The following is a 20,543-nucleotide window of genomic DNA, read 5'->3' as shown; positions in this document are numbered from 1 at the left end:
CTCTCTCTCTCTCTCTCTCTCTCTCTCTCTCTCTCTCTCTCTTCAGTTCACACACACACGCATGCACCCGGGCGCACGCTGCACATACACACATACACACATACACAAACACACAGAGTGACATTCACACAGCACACTATGATGCTCATGATGCAGGATGTGGTGAAGGGGGGGGGGGGCTCTACTCTTTTCCATTCATACTCCAGTACATGTAGTAGTATTGAGCAGGATAGCACATCCCACCCCATCCACCCCCACCCCACCAATGCCATGTGCCTGGCACACACATACACACAGATGGAAAGCCCGTTTCAGCGTACTACATACATTCACGGCTCAGCGTGAAATCTGCTTAAAGTCGTGCACCTTCCTCCCTGGTATCTGTATCTGTGAGATCTGTATGGTACGCAGGGCCGGACCCAGGGGGGGGTTCCAGGGGTTCCGGAACCCCACCCCTGGAAAAAGCATGTACCTTGCTTTGAGTGTTTTTGTTTTTTTTTAAATAAATTTTGTGTGTGTCTCTAACAAATTTTATTCAATGTGAAATCCGATGAGAAAAAGGTACCCACCCCCCCCCCTCACAATGCTGCTCTTAACCCTCAAAACAAGGCCCAGAATGCACCAGATTGCACAGATTTTAACCGTTTTTCAAAAATTTTCCGGGGGAGCATACCCCCGGACCCCCCTAGTTCGCGCGCCTGCTTTGCAGGCGCGCGCTTGTGGCTTCGCCACTTCGCTGATTTTCCCCCCCCAAAAAAGGAGGAACCCCCCCCTTTACAACTCATTTGGTCCGGCCCTGGTACGTCGCTAGCATCCAGATTGCTGGTACTTCTTTCTGTCTTTCTAACTTTACTTCTGAAGCCAGCACTAACCATCACCATCTTTCTCCGTCATTCTCTTGGTTGCCATGTGATCAGTCCTCTGTTTACGTTTGCTCCGACGGAAGTGACGGAATATATCCATTATTATCCCCGAGTACGCTAGTACAAGGGTCCAGCAGCGGACTTTAAATTGTCTGTGTGTGTGTGTGTGCCGTGTGTGTGTGTGTCTCGACTTAACAGCTTATTGCTGGGAAACTACTGGGCGCAGTTCGTTCAAAAGTTGATACACTAACTTGATAATAGGTCCGATTGATCGTATTAAAACTTCATAATGTTACCTGGGACCTAAATGCGAAATAAACCACAAAAAAACGACTTGGCGGCGGGGGGAATTCGCGGAGCCACAGCCAGCCAGGCAGTCTCATAGAACAGCCGAACGCGTCACACATTGACGAGAAATATAGCGTCATAAAAAGATTACGTCACGGTCAAAAGTCTTTGACGTCTTTTTCTCTCGCGCGGTGTGTGTGTGTGTTCATTTTGTGCACAGTGTGGTTAGTGTTACTGTCACTGTGTGTGTGTGTGTCACTGTGACGTGTGTGTGTGTGTGTTCACAACTACATAACTGGGTTCCTTGCATTAACACACAAGCGTCCAACTGGGTTTAAAAAAAAAGTCGGTTCCAAAAATAGGGACCCACTTTTTTTACTACTGTTTCTAGAAGGAAAGTGTCAAATGAAGATTCTCAGAAGTTTTCAAGGCTGGAACCTTTTTGTGCACTTTAGTCAACTTTGTGTGTATATTAGTTCACACACCAAAGCGTGTGAAAAAGTTTCTGAGTTTCCGAAACACACAGCCCAAGGACAGATAACTCTAGTTACTGACGAGTTGCATTTTCAAGATGGCGACGCCTCGTCGATCCAAGGTAAGCGGGAAACTTAATTTTATGATTGTTTCATTATTAGGGAACAGAAACTGTATGTTTTTGTCATTGTTCTTTTTAATTTATTGTGAATAAGTGTTTTTGTGTAGGCTATATTATCTTGGGATGAGGCAGTGACTGATCGAACGGCGGAGATAGTATTGATCTATTTTTCACGCAAGAAAAATGCCTGTACTTTCTTCTTTCATGCTATTTGTGCGTTTAGTGCTGAATTTATGAGTAGGTAACTTGAGGATGGTGATAATAATATGGCATTTCTTAGCTAAGCTTACAGAAAACACGATTTGAAAAGACCGGCTGTCAATCCGATCTCTAATAGACGCAGGCTCAGGCTGTTCTTCTAGTTTCCACCCGCCTTCATCTTTTTATATTTAGTCAAGTTTTGACTAAATATTTTAACATCGAGGGGGAATCGAAACGAGGGTCGTGGTGTATGTGCGTGTGTGCGTGTGTGTGTCTGTGTGTGTGTCTGTGTGTGTGTGTGTGTAGAGCGATTCAGACTAAACTACTGGACCGATCTTTATGAAATTTGACATGAGAGTTCCTGGGTATGAAATCCCCGAACGTTTTTTTCATTTTTTTGATAAATGTCTTTGATGACGTCATATCCGGCTTTTCGTGAAAGTTGAGGCGGCACTGTCACGCCCTCATTTTTCAACCAAATTGGTTGAAATTTTGGTCAAGTACTCTTCGACGAAGCCCGGGGTTCGGTATTGCATTTCAGCTTGGTGGCTTAAAAATTAATTAATGACTTTGGTCATTAAAAATCTGAAAATTGTAAAAAAAATTAAAAATTTATAAAACGATCCAAATTTACGTTTATCTTATTCTCCATCATTTGCTGATTCCAAAAACATATCAATATGTTATATTTGGATTAAAAACAAGCTCTGAAAATTAAATATATAAAAATTATTATCAAATTTTTTTTTTCGAAATCAATTTAAAAACACTTTCATCGTATTCCTTGTCGGTTCCTGATTCCAAAAATATATAGATATGATATGTTTGGATTAAAAACACGCTCAGAAAGTTAAAACGAAGAGAGGTACAGAAAAGCGTGCTATCCTTCTTAGCGCAACGAATACCCCGCTCTTCTTGTCAATTCCACGGGCACTGCCTTTGCCACGGGCGGTGGAGTGACGATGCTACGAGTATACGGTCTTGCTGCGTTCAGTTTCATTCTGTGAGTTCGACAGCTACTTGACTAAATATTGTATTTTCGCCTTACGCGACTTGTTGAAGATTCTGTTAGTGTTTAACACAGCACTCGGGGCAACACATAATATTGATAAACATGCACAACAAAATTGAATATTGACAGCATGCGCATGCATGTGTATATCATTGCTGTAAGTGTAATTGTTTGCATTTTATTTGCAGATGATTTCTTCAGCAAGCCATTATGACGGGTAATTCAAAGGTGAGAAGGCTCACGATTAATCAATGTCAGTGCATCCTGGCTGGTCCATGAGAGTGGGAAATCTGTGGGTTGATCTGTAACCAAATCAAACCAATAAATTTCATTTTTGTAGAGCTCCAGCCTGGCATTTAATATTATAAATGATGAGAAAGACTACATGGGTCATTGGGTGAACATTCCATTGTCAGAAATGTGTGATTGGGTTTGTTAATTGTTGGATGCTTAACGCCCAGTCCACAACTATAGGCGACCTCAGGGATGACTCATGATAGGGTTATTAAACGGGAAAATACAGGTGTATGGACATAGGGCGGCAGAAACAAAACACCCTCGCGGGGCCGGAGAATAAAGCGACCCCTGAAAACTAAAAGGGCTTAACCCCCTGTCCACCCTAACCGTTATGACTGCTTAAATGTTATGTCCCTCCGTTCGGTTGTTCATCTGGCTGTCTGTCCGTCTTACTGTCCGTGCACGCCGGAGAAAAATATAACTTTAAAGATGCACAGAGTTGAAGTCTAAATCAACAGTATTTTGATAATTATGTACACTTTATTAATATACTGGTAATGTTTATTTAGTAAAAAAACTTAATTTTGCACAAGATATCGCTGCGTACATATATGACCATTTTTACCTGCCGAAACAAATCACCTTACCTCTTGCTCTCACTGTTCTAGAACTGTGACGTCATTTCACATTTTCAGTACACTCTAGCTTAGTTACACACAGTCAATGTGAAGAAAGTCTCCTTTGACTGCCAAATTTTGCGATTCTGAATGTTGTTCAGTCAGCAGTTGTGAAAATAATAGTGAAATAAAGCAAGACCTGTTGCTGTTCTTCAACTTCAAGAATACCAGTATGAGTTGTATTGCAGTGATGCAAGCAAGGAATTAGTAAACAACCAACTGTATTTAGTGGAGTCTCATCAGGCTTTGGTGTGATCATGAAAACCGAATTCATACTACAGTAGAAACCCCTATTTACGACTTTGGAAAAACCTTGAAAATTAGGTCGTAAAAAAGGGGGGGGGGGGGAGTCTTAAAATGGTTGTTTGAGTTTTTGGCCCGGGCGGTCATGAATTTGGTTGCAGTGTACAATGTATGTACTGTTATGTACTGTCAATGTACACACACAAACACACAGTTGCAGTTTACAGTCCTATCTACACACACACACACCCAAACACATTACAGCAGAACAACTTTAACTCAAGTTTCAAAGAAAATTTACTCATGGCGTAATGCTCGCTCCCCGCCGAGTGAAGCACATTTGACATTGTGGCGCAACCAGTAAAATCCGAATGTCCTGCTCGATAGAAAGCATAACGACTTTTCTCCCGAATCATGTTTCTGCTCACAGGAATGTTTCTTCGCCGTGCATCGCTAAACTTGTCTCATACATGATCGTTGAGGTCTTCGTACAGGCACCTTTCTTTGCGTACTTTCGCTTCGCTATCCTTCTCCCCATCTTGATAACACCGAGTCTTTATTCTTGACGATACACAGGATTTGCGTCTTCCCGACTCCTAAGTAAGTCGCCACGGATTGCCATTTCGCTCGATTAGCGATTACTTTATTACCTCTCTACTCAAGAGTTGGCGCTTTTCTCTTTATTTCGCGAATTCAGCTTAGACACGTTTTGATAACATAATCATAGATTCTGTACCATCTGTGGCATAGGCCTATCACTCACAGTCACATTTATATTTGAAAAAAATTCACCTACTGCCCGTTGAATCATGAATGCACTGTTACGAGAATTAATAAACACTTAAAGCAGATGCCATCAGAATCTGAATGTCTAAACTCTAAAAGAAACATTTACAACAGGGCATGGTTTTCTAGTTTGCTTACTTTTTTTTTATAAAGACTTACAAAGTGCTCGCAATTGTCTCTTTTGGTACACTCTAAGTCATTACGGTAGCCCACCAAGTACTGTTATGATGTCAAGTCTTATGTCAAGCACCAAGTCCAAAATTTCCAGGTGTGCTCATTCACTTTTGATAAATAAAAATAATACAAATTGGCGATGCTCATTTTTGTGAAATTATTTTCAGATTGATATAAAAGCAACTTCATTCTACCTCTGTTAATTTTCCCTTCGTACTACTTCAGTGCATCTTTAGTTTAAAGTGAGGCCACCTCCAAAACTATGTTCATACCTCAACCATGATGTTGGATCTAGGCTGTTTGCATTCTTCAATTTCTTGTCAGCTGAATTTTCCTCTCAGCATTAATATTGACAGTTCTGGCTCTCCACTACTTGAACCTTTTGTTTTTCAACAGGGTGTCACATGGTGCCAAAGAGACCCATGAAACCAGGGTATCCAAAGCGTCGGCAGAGAGGCAAAAGAGGAGGGAAAAGAGGACGTTCGAGTCTTCATACTCATCACTACCTTCTAGGTTAGCCTCATTTTCATTGTCTTTTGCACATGGGATCAGCTCCATGATTAGCTAGGTCTACGTTTCCCAGGTGTATGTTCCTTCAGGTCTCTATTCCTCGAGTCCTTTATTTCCCCCCATTCCCTCTGGTCTCAGTTCCCCAGGTGTATGTTCCCTCCAGGGCCAGGGAACAAAGCCCTGCGGGACATTAACCAGGGGAAACACGGACCTGCTCCCATTGTGTCCTTGGGCTGAAGGCTCACGCTCCTATTTGTGACCAAGTGTAACCATGCTAGCCTTTCACACTTGTAAAAAACTTGGTCTGCATCGTTTTAAGATAAAGCAAGGACTTGGTTTAGATTTTGTTCTGACATGTTAGATAGTGCCTATATTGTTTTGTTTCCATCTGACTATGACTGCCTAAATGTCATCCGTTCATCTGTCCCTCCATCCGGTTGTCCATCGGGCTGTCTGTCCATCTAACTGTCCGTCCGTCTGGCTACATGTCTGGGCACGATGGGGTTGTCTGTCCCTCCATCAGGTTGTCCGTCTGGCTGTCCGTGCACGCCGGGGAAAAATACAACTTTAACGTGAGGTCACCTCCAAAACTAAATATTTCATACCTCAACAGACTGTCCATGATGTTGGAATGACTTGGATCTAGTCTGTTTGCATTCTTGTCAGCTGAATTTTCCTCTCAGCATTAGTATTGACAGTTCTATATCTCCACTACTTGAACCTTTTGTTTTTTAACAGGTTGTCACATAGTGCCAGAGAGGACAATCAAACCAGGGTACTCAAAGCGTCAGCAGAGAGGCATGAGAGCCCAGGACAAAAGAGGCCGTATGAGTTTTCATCCGATTCTTCATACTCACCACCACAATCTAGGTTAGTCTTATCTTCATTGTCTTTTCTGTCCGGGATCACTTACACGATAACCCATGTCCATGTTCCCCAGGTCCATGTTCCTTCAGGTCTATGTTTGCCCAGGTCTGTGCACAGGCGGAAGGTATCGTTCACTGGACCACTACTTTCATAGAAAGACTACAAGGTATGTCACTCAGCTTCAAGTCGTCTGTGTTCTTGGAGTCGCTTCCTGCGGACAATTTTTGTGTTCAAGGCGGTTTGCCTCTTCCAACAGTCTGTGTAAGGTCAAATAAATACAGTTGAATGATTGTTTTAACTACATCATACATGTATCTTTAATTTTCAGCTGCCGTCTGCTGCAAGTTGTTTTTAACCATCATTTTGACGAATGTTCGTTTGCGAACCGCTACCGGTATTTGGGAAGAAATCATGCATCCCGCACCGAATATGCATACGGGTGCTCATTGGTCTAAAACATATGTAAATATTGCAGCGAAGGGAAGCTACCCACGGGAGTTTCACTTTAGGTTTTTGTTAGGTTTTTGGTGAAGAACCGTTTGCCAAATCAAAACTAATCATCGAATATCCGGTTATTAACCAATGAGCGCATCGCACTACCAACTCCTCGGACCTACAACTGTTCAGCTTTCCCACGGGATCTAAGTGATATGCCGGCGACAGACGCGTTTGGTCGCACAAAATACGGTGCAGCGGACAGGCAGCTAAACATAAAAGGTACAGATAGTTAGAACATTCATTTATCCTGGCATTTGTAAAGTTACAAAGAATCTCGACATTGGCAATTATTATTTGCATAATTTTTTTTGAAGTTAGTGGAGCAAGACTCGAAGCTGAGTGTCATACCTTGTAGTCTTTCTATGAAAGTAGTGGTCCAGTGAACGATACCTTCCGCCTGTGGTCTGTGTTCCCTTGGGTCTATGTTCCTTCAGGTATATATGTTTGCCCAGGTCTATGTTTCATAAGCCAGAAACACAGTCGATCAACTGCAGTTGTCCGAGAGAACCACAGTAATCCGACATTATCGGGTTTCACAAACAAAATTTCAGTCGGCCGACTGCGGGTCATCTCACCTGAAGTCGGCCAAACACGGTGATGCTCTCCCCCCAACACTGTGTTCGGCTTACTGCGGTAAACCGAAAATAAATGTAATTATCCGCACAGTCAATGACACAATGACAATGCTCACACTTTGATTATGTTTTCTCTGGCCGATATGAATGCGTGATGTGATGTGTAAAACAATTCCATCTCAAACGGCATAAATAAATCCCTGCGCCTTGAATATATGCGCAATATAAATTGTATAAAATAAAAATTTAAAATTTTTAAAAAATAAATCCCTGCTCTTAGAACTGTACCCACGGAATACGCGCGACATAAGCCTCATACTGATTGACTTTTTTGGATTGTGAGCCAAACCTTGTGATTGTTCTTCGAAATGTATCTATCATGACGCAGTAATCCAGGAGACAAGTCAGGGTTATGTCTTGAAGACGTCACATTATGGCGTACAGGGGTCGACACTAACTTATTTGGCCTGGGGCCACACTGGCCCCAGAAATGGAAATTGCTGGGGCGGAAAAAAAAAATCTGGGGCCCACTCTCAGTATTCACGTGCGGCAATGCATTGTCTGTTTTTCTTCATCGTACTGAAGCCAGGGAAATTCTTTCAACCATTTGACATTGAAATTACGACAGCGCTTCGCGCTTTTGGCTGCATCGGTCTCCTTTTTTCGTTTCTCTCCACCCTGTTCTTCATCTTCATTTCCATGTCTTTTTACACCAGGGATGTGTCGCCACATTTTGCGTTTGGCATTTGAAGGCGATACTTATCTCTCACGCTAAAGAGCGCAATCTGGGAGTTATTTCCCTTACGACATTGTCCTTCGACGATTTGAATGTTTTTTTTTTCTTGACTGCGGCATTGATCGTAACGCAAATTTCAGTGACGACTTTGACTGGCGATTTTTAGTGATTGGCTCTGCTGGCATTAGAATTTTCGGTTTGTCATTGTTGGAATTTATCCTGGGGCGGAGTGGGCCCCAAGCTTCGGCAATGTTTGGGGCGGAACACAAAACTCTGGGGCGTTCCGCCCCCCGCCCCCGCTAGTGTCGAACCCTGGCGTAAGAGGGTTAGACGTCACGCGAAGGAATTACTGAAAGTCTCGATCATTGTTATTTTGAGCGGGCCGAGACTAGTTTTTTCTTCCATCGCCATTTCCACGTGCAAATGAGCAAACGGAAGTGGTAATGTTGCTAAATTTAGCCCTCGACTTGGCCATTCGGATTACTGTACAGTTGGTTGACTGCGGTTGTCCGCGGGTGACGGTGATTCGCTCATGAAACGCGCTTTTCGGTGACCCGGCGATCAACCACAGTCGATCGACTGGGCCCCAGGGGCCAGTTTCATAAGATAGCAGTGAACCGACTGACAGTCGATCGACTGCCCAGTCGATCGACTGTGGTTGATCGCCGAGGTCACCGAAAAGCGCGTTTCATAAGAATGAAAACTATTGCACGGAATCAAGTAATTTTTGTTGTCACAAGTTTTCCCCAAACTGGTCTTTGATGTAATGAAAAAGGCAAAGTAGTGACTTCATTAGTTTGCCCAGGTTCCAAAATATAATGAGTCCCCCTCGTATTGCTTTGTTTCTAGCTGACTATGACTGCCTAAATGTCATCCGTTCATCTGTCCCTCCATCAGGTTGTCCGTCTGGCTGTCCGTGCACGCCGGGGAAAAATACAACTTTAACGTGAGGTCACCTCCAAAACTATAATTTATTTCATACCTCAACAGACTGTCCATGATGTTGGAATGACTTGGATCTAGTCTGTTTGCATTCTTGTCAGCAGAATTTTCCTCAACATTAATATTGACAGTTCTATATCTCCACTACTTGAACCTTTTCTTTCAACAGGTTGTCACATAGTGCCAGAGAGGACCATCAAACCAGGGTACCCAAAGCGTCAGCAGAGAGGCGTGAGAGCCGAGGACGAAAGGAGAAAAAAGAGGCCGTTCGAGTCTTCATCCGATTCTTCATACTCACCACCACCATCTAGGTTAGTCTTATCTTCATTGTCTTTTCTGTCCGGGATCACTTACACGATTACCCATGTCCATGTTCCCCAGGTCCATGTTCCCCCAGGTCTATGTTCCTTCAAGTCTATGTTCTCTTAGGTCTATGTTCCTTCAGGTATATGTTTGCCCAGGTCTCTGTTCCCTGAGGTTTATATTTTCCACCATGATTATGTTTTCTCTGGTCTCAGTTCCCTAGTTCTAAATTCCCTGGGTGTATGTTCCCTCCAGGCCCAGGAAACAAAGCCCTGCACAACATTAACCAGGGGAAACAGACCTGCTCCCATAGTGACCTTGGGCTGAAAGCTCACGCTCTTGTTTGTGACCAAGAGTAAACCATGCTTGCCTTTCACACTTGGAGAAAACTGGGTCTGTATCATTTTAAGATAAAGCAAGGACTTGGTTTAGATTTTGTTCTGACATGTTAGATAGTGCCTATATTGCTTTGTTTCCATCTGACTATGACTGCCTACATGTTATCCCTTCATCTGTCCCTCAATTTGATTGTCCGTCTGGCTGTCTGTCCATCTGACTGTCCATCTGACCGTCCGTCTGGCTGGTTGTCCGTCTGCTGTCTGTCTATATGACTGGCTGTCTGTCCATTTGTCTGTCTATCTGACGGGTTGTCTGTCCATCTGACTGTCCGTCCGTCTGGCTGTCCCTGCACACCGGGGAAACCTAAAACTTTAATGTGCGGTCACCTCCAAAACCATGTTTCATACTTTAACCAGGCTGTCCATGATGTTGGAATGACTTGGATCTAGTCTGTTTGCATTCTTGTCAGCTGAATTTTCCTCTCAGCATTAATATTGACAGTTCTGGCTCTCCACTACTTGAACCTTTTGTTTTTCAACAGGGTGTCACACAGTGCCAGAGAGGACCATGAAACCAGGATAGCCCAAGGGTCAGCAGAGAGGCATGAAAGCCGAGGTCGAAAGAGGAAGAGAGTAAAGAGGCCGTTCGAGTCTTCACCGATTCTTCATACTCACCACCGCCATCTAGGTTAGCCTTATCTTCATTGTCTGTTTGTGTCTGGATTCAGCTTCATCATTACCCAGGTCTGTGTTTCCCCAGGTCTATGTTTCTCCAGGTCCGTTTCTAAGGTCTGTGTTCCCCCAGGTCTGTGTTTCCCCAGGTCTGTGTTCCCCCAGGTCTGTGTTCCCCCAGGTCTGTTCCTCAGGTCTGTGTTCCCAGACCTGCCTACCCTTACGATTTGGGCGTAACTTACTACGAATGTTAACCCAAACTACGCCACCATGCTTTCCAGAATGGAAGTACGATTTTTAAGAATCCAAAAGTATGATTTTTTGCATCTTATCTCGAAGTAAATCCGATCAGTATAGTTGTTTTCGCAGAGCTTGAGTTTGCGCCTGCGCGAGATCATTTAGGCAATATCCGGTCATTTCCGGTCTGTTCAGCCACAAACAAGATAGACGCTGCCGTTCGCATTACAATGAATTAGCGACGCGTGGAAAATCTGAGTCCCCACGAGACAGACGAATCTGACGAGGAAGCTTGTCACAGTGGTGGTAAAAGGATTGCTGTGAGAAAGAAGACAGCCATTCAACAGAAATACAAAGGCAGCTAAATGAAATCGTGGCCATGCCTAGGACCTTAATCAAAAGGACCAAAGCACGTCTTGTGTTCCCTTTGCCACAGTGACTTTTCGTGTGCACACATTGGAAAATATGACTGTGCATAGCACATCGGGACAGATTATCACAAGGATGCAGTACAGAGAGCTCATAGAAACAAAAAGACGTTCAAATTACCTGTTTCTTTATCAGGAAGTTGAGTGATACAGTAACAAAACTGGAGGGAGAAATTATCCGAGCAGAAGACTTAGTGTCAATGTGCAAAATGATTGCCGAATGGAACCTGATTACACTTTCTTCCAACAGATTACTCTTTTTGGCTTGACTCATTACACCTTGTAATTTTGGGGGTAGGCAGGTCTGTGTTCCCCCAGGTCTGTTCCTCAGGTCTGTGTTTCCTCAGGTCTGTGTTCCCCCAAGTCTGTGTTTCCCCAAGTCTGTGTTTCCCCAGGCCTGTTCCTCAAGTCTGTGTTCCCCCAGGTCTGTTCCTCAGGTCTGTGTTCCCCCAGGTCTGTGTTCCCCCAGGTCTGTGTTCCTCGGGTCTGTTCCCCCAGGTCTGTGTTTCCTCAGGTCTGTGTTCCCCCAAGTCTGTGTTCCCCCAGGTCTGTTCCTCAGGTCTGTGTTCTCCCAAGTCTGTGTTCCCCCAGGTTTGTTCCTCAGGTCTGTGTTCCCCCAAGTCTGTGTTTCCCCAGGTCTGTTCCCCCAGGTCTGTTTCCCTATGTCTGTGTTCCCCAAGGTCTGTTTCTCAGGTCTGTGTCCCCCCAGGTCTGTGTTTCCCCAGGTCTGTCTTCTTCTTGTCGTTCGCCAATGCTAAACGTGGAGTCCAGCTCTGGTAATGAAGCTGGTGGTCTTATGAAGAGCCTCCACAGGTCCATGCAGCTTCTCATGAAGGGGCACCGGCCTGGTCCAGATCTCTCTCCTCAGGGGCTGGAGATTCCTGCAGTCCTGCAGGATGTGGGCTGCATCCTGCTCTGCGTCTCCACAGGGACACATGGGGGAGGGCACGGCTCGCAGTTTTTTGTGCAGGTGTTGTTGCATTCTGTTGTGCCCTGTTCTCAGGCGAAAAATGACTACCTGTTCAGGTCTTGACAGTTGGTGGTTGCTGTCGTGCGTTGGGGGGGGGGGGGGGGGGGGTTTTAAGCAGAGACTTTATGACGGTTTTCATCTCTGTGGAGCTCACTGGGTTTTCTTCTTGTTCGTCCTCCGCACCCAGTTTGGCCATTTTATCCGCTTGTTCGTTCCCTTCTATCCCGCAGTGTTAGGGGACCCACTGCAATATCAATCAATCAATCAATATGAAGCTTATATAGCGCGTATTCCGTGGGTACAGTTCTAAGCGCTTGTCGAATACAGTCTTCAGACAAGTGATGTTATGAAGTGTCGTTGTAAGCTGAGGCAGTTTGTTGTTGTTGACTGCTTGCAGCACAGACAAGGCATCAGTCAGGAAGACAACTTGGGTGTCGGGATTGACCTTGCTGCTGATGGTATTGGCTGCGTGGATAAGCGCTTCTACCTCTGCTCTGTAGTTGGTGCAATGGAGGCCAGTTGGTATAGCCTCTGCTTGCCACTCTCCACTGGGGTGTTGGATGTAGACACCAGCTCCTCCTCTCTTGACGGCATCTGTGGCGGACCCATCTGTAAAGACCCGCATCCATGCTTCTTGGGGGTATCTTTCGTCGAGCATGGCAAGTGTCACCTGGCTTTCTTCTGCACATCGCTCTGTTCATCTTTTGTTGTGAGATGAGGAACTGTGGTCTGGATGGACACGTTTTCAAGGTTGTTTTTCCAGGGTGGTTCTTCAAGGGAGAAGTGTGATGGGTGAACCAGTTCAGGCATCTTTGCTTGGTGTTCTCTCTTCAGGGCCCGTGTCTCAGTTGCAAAGCTTGATCTCTTTAGCCTGCCAGAAGAGAGCTGCTTTATCCTTGCATTCATTTGGTGGTCTGGAATGCACTGGTACTTGATGTCTTGTACCATCGCTTTGCATTCTCTTCTCTTGCTGAGTGGAGGTATGCCGGTCACCTGTTGCATCTTGTCTATTGGGGTTGTCTTCATAGCGCCTGTGATGATTCTCATCGCTTGATTTTGGACTATCTCTAGGGTTTGAAGGTGCGTCTTGGCTGCTGTCATCCAAGAGCTAGATCCGTACTCAAGGTGAGGTCGTACGGTCCCCTGGTACACTGTCTTGAGGATCTTTTCGTTTGCGCCCCATTGTGATCCTGCCAGTTTCCTCATGATGTTCAGTTTTCTTCTGGCTTTTGCTTCCGCATTCATGATGTGATGTTGCCATGTCATGCGTTTGTCATATGTGACTCCGAGGTAAGTTTGCTGGTCTTCAAACTTCAGTGGCGTGTCACCCAACGTCAGTCTTCCAGGTTGTACTTTGGCGGAGAGTGTGAAGAGAGTAGCTGTTGTCTTGTCTCTGTTGATGGTTACACACCAGTTGTCTGTCCAAGCTGCAACTTTCTCGAGGGCAAGTTAATTGCATCCTGTAGGTCGCAGTTGTTGCATGCTCCTCAGTGCACCAGAGAACAAGGTCATCAGCATACAGTGCTGCATGGACTCTACTGGGCAACTCGGGCATTCAACAGAAATACAAAGGCAGCTAGCTAAATGAAATCGTGGCCATGCCTAGGACCTTAATCAAAAGGACCAAAGCACGTCTTGTGTTCCCTTTGCCACTGTGACTTTTCGTGTGCACACATTGGAAAATATGACTGTGCATAGCCAGGGCCTAGCATTGTAAGCTGTTCGGCTTACTTTACGCCGAAATAACATCTCCAGTACGCGGAACTCGATTTGGTGTACTCCGAAATGCAAAAACCTGTTATTCCCAAACGGTAAACCCAAACAGTCCCAGCTTTCGTTTTGTGCGCTGTTCGGTTCAATTCTCAATCGGTTTGACAGTTTGCTTGAGCACGCACTTCCTGTGGCATCGCGCGACCATGCTTTGTGCCGGTGTTTTGTGGCTCTAGACTTGAAATAATGTCTCGAAGCGACATTGTTGAACGTGGTCAGCCATTCAGTGACAAAGAATCTAGGTATTCCTGGAAGTGGGAATGGCACTTTCAGGCCAAATAACACAAGATTGTCAGTTTTCTTGTTTTCTGTCTGTGTTTTGCTTGTTGGTGAAGGCATAATTTAGTTGCTCAATCTTCTTGGGGGGGGGGGGGGGGGTGGGGTCATTTTAGGTAAAAAAATCTCAATTTATTTTTCAAATTTTCTATGAGTTTTTTTCTATTTCACCACTATATATATTTATATTTCTTCTTTTTTTTCCCCCACCAGGGGCCAGACCCCCGCCTTTGTAAGCTGAACTCACTTTTTCCAATGCTAGGCCCTGATAGCACATCGGGACAAATGATCACAAGGATGCAGTACAGAGAGCTCATAGACGTTCAAATTACCTGTTTCTTTATCAGGAAGTTGAGTGATACAGTAACAAAACTGGAAGGAGAAATTATCCGAGCAGAAGACTTAGTGACAATGTGCGAAATGATTGCCGAATGGAACCTGAATACACTTTCTTCCAACAGATTACTCTTTTTGGCTTGACTCATTACACCTTGTAATTTTGGGGGTAGGCAGGTCTGTGTTCCCCCAGGTCTGTTCCTCAGGTCTGTGTTTCCCCAGGTCTGTTCCTCAGGTCTGTGTTCCCCCAAGTCTGTGTTTCCCCAGGTGTGTTCCTCAAGTCTGTGTTCCCCCAGGTCTGTTCCTCAGGTCTGTGTTCCCCCAGGTATGTGTTCCCGCAGGTCTGTGTTTCCCCAAGTCTGTGTTTCCCCAGGTCTGTGTTCTCCCAGGTCTGTTCCTCAGGTCTGTGTTCTCCCAAGTCTGTGTTCCCCCAGGTTTGTTCCTCAGGTCTGTGTTCCCCCAAGTCTGTGTTTCCCCAGGTCTGTTCCCCCAGGTCTGTTTCTCAGGTCTGTGTTCCCCAGGTCTGTTTCCCTATGTCTGTGTTCCACAAGATCTGTTTCTCAGGTCTGTGTTCCCCCAGGTCTGCTCCCCAAGGTATGTGTTCCCCCAGGTCTGTGATCCCCCAGGTCTGTGTTCCCCCAGTTATGTTTCTCAGGTCTGTGTTCCACCAGGTCTGTTCCTCAGGTCTGTGTTTCCCCAGGTCTGTTCCCCAGGTCTGTGTTCCCCCAAGTCTGTGTTCCCCCTGGTGTGTTCTTCAGGTCTGTGTTCCTCCAGGTCTGTTCCTCAGGTTAGTCATCCCCCAGATCTCTGTTCCCTGAGGTCTAATTTCCTCTGTGTCTCTATTTCCCAAGGTCTATATACTAATAAATAATGTTGTGTGTGTGTGTGTGTGTGTTTTTTTAATGATTAATGTGTCCATCACCTTCGCAATATACTCTCACTCTCTCTTTCTCTCTCTGTTTTTTCCCTCTATGTCACTCAAACTTTGCTTGCAACAACTGCATTTTTGAATATAATTCTTCCTGTCCAATTGTTGTGAGTAAGATTATGTTGTCTCACACTCTTACCCTAACCTTTGTGGGATGTTGTATTCTGCAGATTCAGGATGCCGATCATCTCTTTGCCAGCCAAAGCAAGTCCTTTCAAGTGACCATTCAAGTGACCATTCAAGTGACCATTCAAGTGTTCAGTTTCCTGCTCTACTCAAAGAGGCACTGTCAGGTGGGGGGGGGGGGGGGGGGGGGTGGGGGCGGAGATAAATGCAAAAAACATTGTTGTATTTTTTGCCAACAAGTCAATGTAAAAATGTCTACCCACCTTGAATGAGTTCACAAAGAAGAGCCAGAGGTAGCTCAGATTTTGGCAGTGAAAAAAGAAACTTGCTTCGCCGACAAGCTTACCTTGGATCCACGAGTCGTCGCCATCTTGAAACTGCAACTCGTCAGTAACTAGAGTTATCTGTCCTTGGGCTGTGTGTTTCGGCAAGTCGGAAACTTTTTCACACGCTTTGGTGTGTGAACTAATATACACACAAAATTGACGAAAGTGCACAAAAAGGTTCCAGCCTTGAAAACTTCTGAGAACCCTCATTTGACACTTTTCTGCTAGAAACAGTAGTAAACAAAGTGGGTCCCTATTTCATAAACCGACTTTTTTTTAAAACAGTTTTTTGAAAAGGTAATTGGAAAAATGAAAGACGATGACATTTTCAGATTCGCTTCTCTTAAAGGCTGCCCTTTACGTAGCGTTCATTAATTAATTCCTATTGTTTACATGTGCCAATAATGTTATAAAACTGTACCTAAAGGGATATAATAAAGATTGGCTGTAGCTTTCGAACACAGAAAAAATTATTGCAGTATTGCAAAGTGGTGTTGATAGTGTCGAATGTAAACGGAACAGTCTCAAAGTGAAAGTGGATGTTTTCCGGAAATTGCGAAGTTAACAAGAATACAGAAAAGCTCGCTTTCCTGCTTAGCACAATACACTACCGCGCTAATCTGGCGTGTCAATATCACTACGTTTTGCACGTGGAAGGTGAGCGATTACCCCCCGCGGGTTAGGGGGAAGAATTTACCCGATGCTCCCCATGTCGTAAGAGGCGACTAACGGATTTTGTTTCTCCTTTTACCCTTGTTAAGTGTTTCTTGTATAGAATATTATATAGTCAATTTTTGTACAGAATTTAGTCAAGCAGTATGTAAGAAATGTTAAGTCCTTTGTACTGGAAACTTGAATTCTCCCAGTTAGGTAATATATTGTACTACGTTGCAAGCCCTTGGAGCAAATTTTTGATTAGTGCTTTTGTGAACAAGAAACAATTGACAAGTGGCTCTATCCCATCTTCCCCCTTTCCCCGTCGCGAAATAACCCTTCGTGGTTGAAAACGACGTTAAACACCAAATTAAGAAAGAAAGGTGAGCGATTTCCTTCACGCGGGGATTGACGAAGCTGTACTGTCTGTGTTGACAGTCTAAAAATAGCCTAAGTCCTGGAGAACTGTTGCTAAACATAGCAATAAACTTTATAAAGAATTAATTATTTCTCGTAATTGGTAAGGACTTCAAACCTAAAACTTTGCAGGAAGCTTAATTTATACATCCCCGCAACGATGGGAAAAGCCCTGGAAGTAATTAAAATTATTAAATAGGACTATGTCAGCCTTTAAAGTATGGGGAAAGACTGTTCTCAAGAAGACACATTGATAAGTTGCAGACTCCCCGAACTTGGAAGACTTTCTAAGATATTGAGGGATACGTCTGGAATGATAATTAGTACTATCAACCAGGCTATAGCATGGTTACACTTGGTCACAAACAGGAGTGTACTCCGAATGATATGGTTTTTGGAGACACTGGAAGATAGTCAATGTTTTTAAATTGCTATATGTGTGTGTTACAATATTGGTTGAAAATAACAATAATGAATGAAAACAGGATACCAAGAAAAGCGTATAATATGCTCTTGAAGTTGGATGAAAAGGATTAAACAAATTGGGCCACCAATGTTCACCTGGGTTTGTATAGATTTGGATTTGTATGGGAAAACCCAGGAGTTCAGTCAATCCCTGTATTTGTTCAAACATGTATGCAATGGTTAATTGATTGCAATGTCAAAATTGGTCCAGCCGCAAGACCCTTGCAAGTTTTCGAATGGGATTAGCAGTTACAGAGCCAAATAAGCACAGCCATGATAAAACTAAATTAACTACGGCATTTTTCTGTCCTTTTTGTAAAACATGTATTGAAAGTGATGTGCATTTTGTATTTGTATGCCTAGCGTATGAAGATTTGCGTGCAGAGTTGATTGCAGCAAAATAATACAGGATACCATGTATGTTTCGATTGTCAACACAATTGTACAGTCACAGAACCCTGCGCAGCTGCACATGTTAGAAAACTGGCCATTTTTTATTTGAAAGCCAAAAACACAAAAAGAAGTTGTATTTGGTTAAGTTGATGGTATTGTAATACGTTTTGTCCAGGAAAACTATGTCAGTTTATTACATGACAACATTTGTTTTATTGATCACACGTTCATATTTTTTGCAAGAGCGTATATATAGTTATCGTATGTTAAAAAGGTATGTGAATATGCGGATGATTGGGGAACAAATGCAGCGGACATGCATGTGAAATTCATGAAGAAGTGTCAGATATGCATGCACATGTGACTAACCCAGTACCCCCCGTGGGTTAGGGGGAGTCCCATATTGGTTGGGACTAGAAAGAATTTACCCGATGCTACCCTGCATGTCGTAAGAGGCGACTAACGGTTCTGTTTCTTCTCTTCTTTTGTCTTATTTCTGCCTTACCAGTCCTTTCACCTATATTTCCTTCCAAGAAAACTCTCCCTACTATTCCCTGCAGTTTTCCAATTCTTTTCTTGTTGTCTTATTTCTACCTGACTGGATCCATCACCTTTATTTCACTTACCAAAAGTCTTCTTTTCCACATCCTTATTTCTCTGCACCCCGCATGTCGTATGAGGCGACTAACGGATTCTGTTTCTCCTTTAACCCTTGTTGAGTGGTTCTTGTATAGAATATAGTCAATGTTTGTAAAGATTTTAGTCAAGCAGTATGTAAGAAATGTTTAGTCCTTTGTACTGGAAACTTGCATTCTCCCAGTAAGGTCATATATTGTACTACGTTGCAAGCTCCTGGAGCAATTTTTTTGATTAGTGCTTTTGTGAACAAGAAACACTTAACAAGTGGCTCTATCCCATCTCCCCCCTTTCCCCTATCCCATCTCCCCCTTTCCCTCGTCGCGATATAACCTTCGTGGTTGAAAACGACGTTAAACACCAAATAAATAAAGAAAGAAAGACTAACCCAGTATCAAGTATGCCTGTGTGCCGAATATTTTCATATGAATTTCTGTTTGTTAATGTTATGGTGTATCACCCTATTTATGGGCTGAGGAATAAGTATTCTTGAGTCCTGAATACCTGAGGCATGTACATATATACTTTTATGCAGTATATGCTTTTGTTTTCTTCCAAGACAAATTACCAGAAGGAATGTCACTAGTTTTCGTATACTGTTTGAATTCCATGGACCATTTTCACCAAAGGGATTACTGAATAATCTCATGTCTGTTGTAAATTTTGGCCCATGACTTGTGGAGATATTACAATTTGGTGAAAATTAGGCTCGTTTTATGTAAAATATGCTGATTATTTGTTATTTTAGTTTCATCATTTTTCATAAATGTGCTTGGTTAATGTTTCAAATTAAATTTGCTGTTGTAGTTCATTCGGTGTTTTGCTCACAAAAAGTGTTTTGTCAGTTAACATTGATTTAAATAAAATTGGCTGACTAAACTTGATCCATTTGTCTTGAGTGTTTGCATCCATGTCTATAATAGGAGCGTTACAGACTTCACAAATAATGCTACAAATTGCGGATTAGCCAATGGACGAATGAATGTTCTGTTGAATGTTGAATACTGTACAGAATGCATGACCTTTTTTCTTTTTTTTTTAATAGTGGTGAGGCCCTCTACCACCAAAACGAATGTTTAGTCCAAGGCCGAATGCATTAATATGCCTGTGGCTAAATGGCTTTTAGCCATTGGTTAGACATTTATTTGTAACCATAGGCTAAGAAATTCCATTTTCGGACATAGGCTCATTCCTGAACATCACAATTCGTATTTGGTGTGGCGGCAAATTTAATGTGTCCAGGCTTATTATGACTTTCCACAATTGACGATGAGTTACTGATATCGAAACGCACACACACACACAAGAAACAGGGGCGGATCACAGCATGGTTAAGAGGGGGGGGGGGGGGGTTCAAATGTCTTTTAGGGAGAGTTCGACAACGCGAAACAGTTAATTGAGGACGCGAAGTGTTTAAGCCATCTAGGGGGGTCTGGGGGCATGCCCCCCCCCCCCCCGGAATTCCTCTAATACACCTTCCAAAAAGTATATTTAGGAAGACAAATTTGGATCAAAACAAGGACAATTGACCAATCTGGTGTAACCTGAGACAGCAAATTGCCGACCTACTTTCTAAAACTGTCACTTAAAAGACAAAGGCCTGCTCCTATAGGGTCTGGGGGCATGCCCCCCGGAACAGTTTTGATATAAATCAAGGAAAATGGAGCAATCTGGTGCAACCTGAGCCATCAGTTTTTCTTTGTTTTTAATTTAAAAAAAAAAATTTAAGCGGGGGGGGGGGGGCAGGGGGGGGGGGGTCCGGAAACCCCCCTGGATCCGCCCCTGAGAGAACAAGGTGGAACTTCCAAATTTAGGCTCCAAACAGCAGAATCAGGTTTGGAACCCAGTTTGGTAGTTTGGTCGTCGGTGTGTATCTCAAGGAACCCACTAGTACAAAAAAGAAACCCACTTTTCCAAACTTTTCCAAAGTCAGCAACATCGAAGTTTGTTTAGATATTTTTCTTTTTTACTCATATTCGGATCATTTACAACTAAATGAAGCTGTATAGTGCTTTTTGAAGTGCTCACTAGTTTAGAACATGTGGAACCCAGTTGACATAATGT

The 20,543-nt window shown here is 43.6% G+C and overlaps 1 long non-coding RNA gene across 2 annotated transcripts; it reads left to right on the top strand.

The window, feature by feature from the left end:
- The first annotated feature begins 1,448 nt into the window (after positions 1–1,448).
- LOC138970577 (uncharacterized) lies at positions 1,449–15,755 on the top strand. Of its 2 annotated transcripts, XR_011456994.1 has the most exons (8): positions 1,449–1,746; positions 3,148–3,187; positions 5,473–5,589; positions 6,325–6,456; positions 9,374–9,515; positions 9,763–9,900; positions 10,388–10,533; positions 15,633–15,755. It is a non-coding gene; the product is annotated as an uncharacterized lncRNA (long non-coding RNA). The 2 variants fall into 2 exon arrangements; XR_011456993.1 differs by lacking the exon at positions 9,763–9,900 and having other exon boundaries at positions 1,461–1,746.
- The last annotated feature ends 4,788 nt before the right edge of the window (positions 15,756–20,543 follow it).

This window comes from Littorina saxatilis, linkage group LG7 (genome assembly GCF_037325665.1).
Source record: "Littorina saxatilis isolate snail1 linkage group LG7, US_GU_Lsax_2.0, whole genome shotgun sequence".
In the NCBI taxonomy this organism is placed as follows: domain Eukaryota; kingdom Metazoa; phylum Mollusca; class Gastropoda; order Littorinimorpha; family Littorinidae; genus Littorina; species Littorina saxatilis.
The sequence above is the reverse complement of the archived record's forward strand: the minus strand, read 5'-3'. Positions and strand labels throughout refer to the sequence as shown.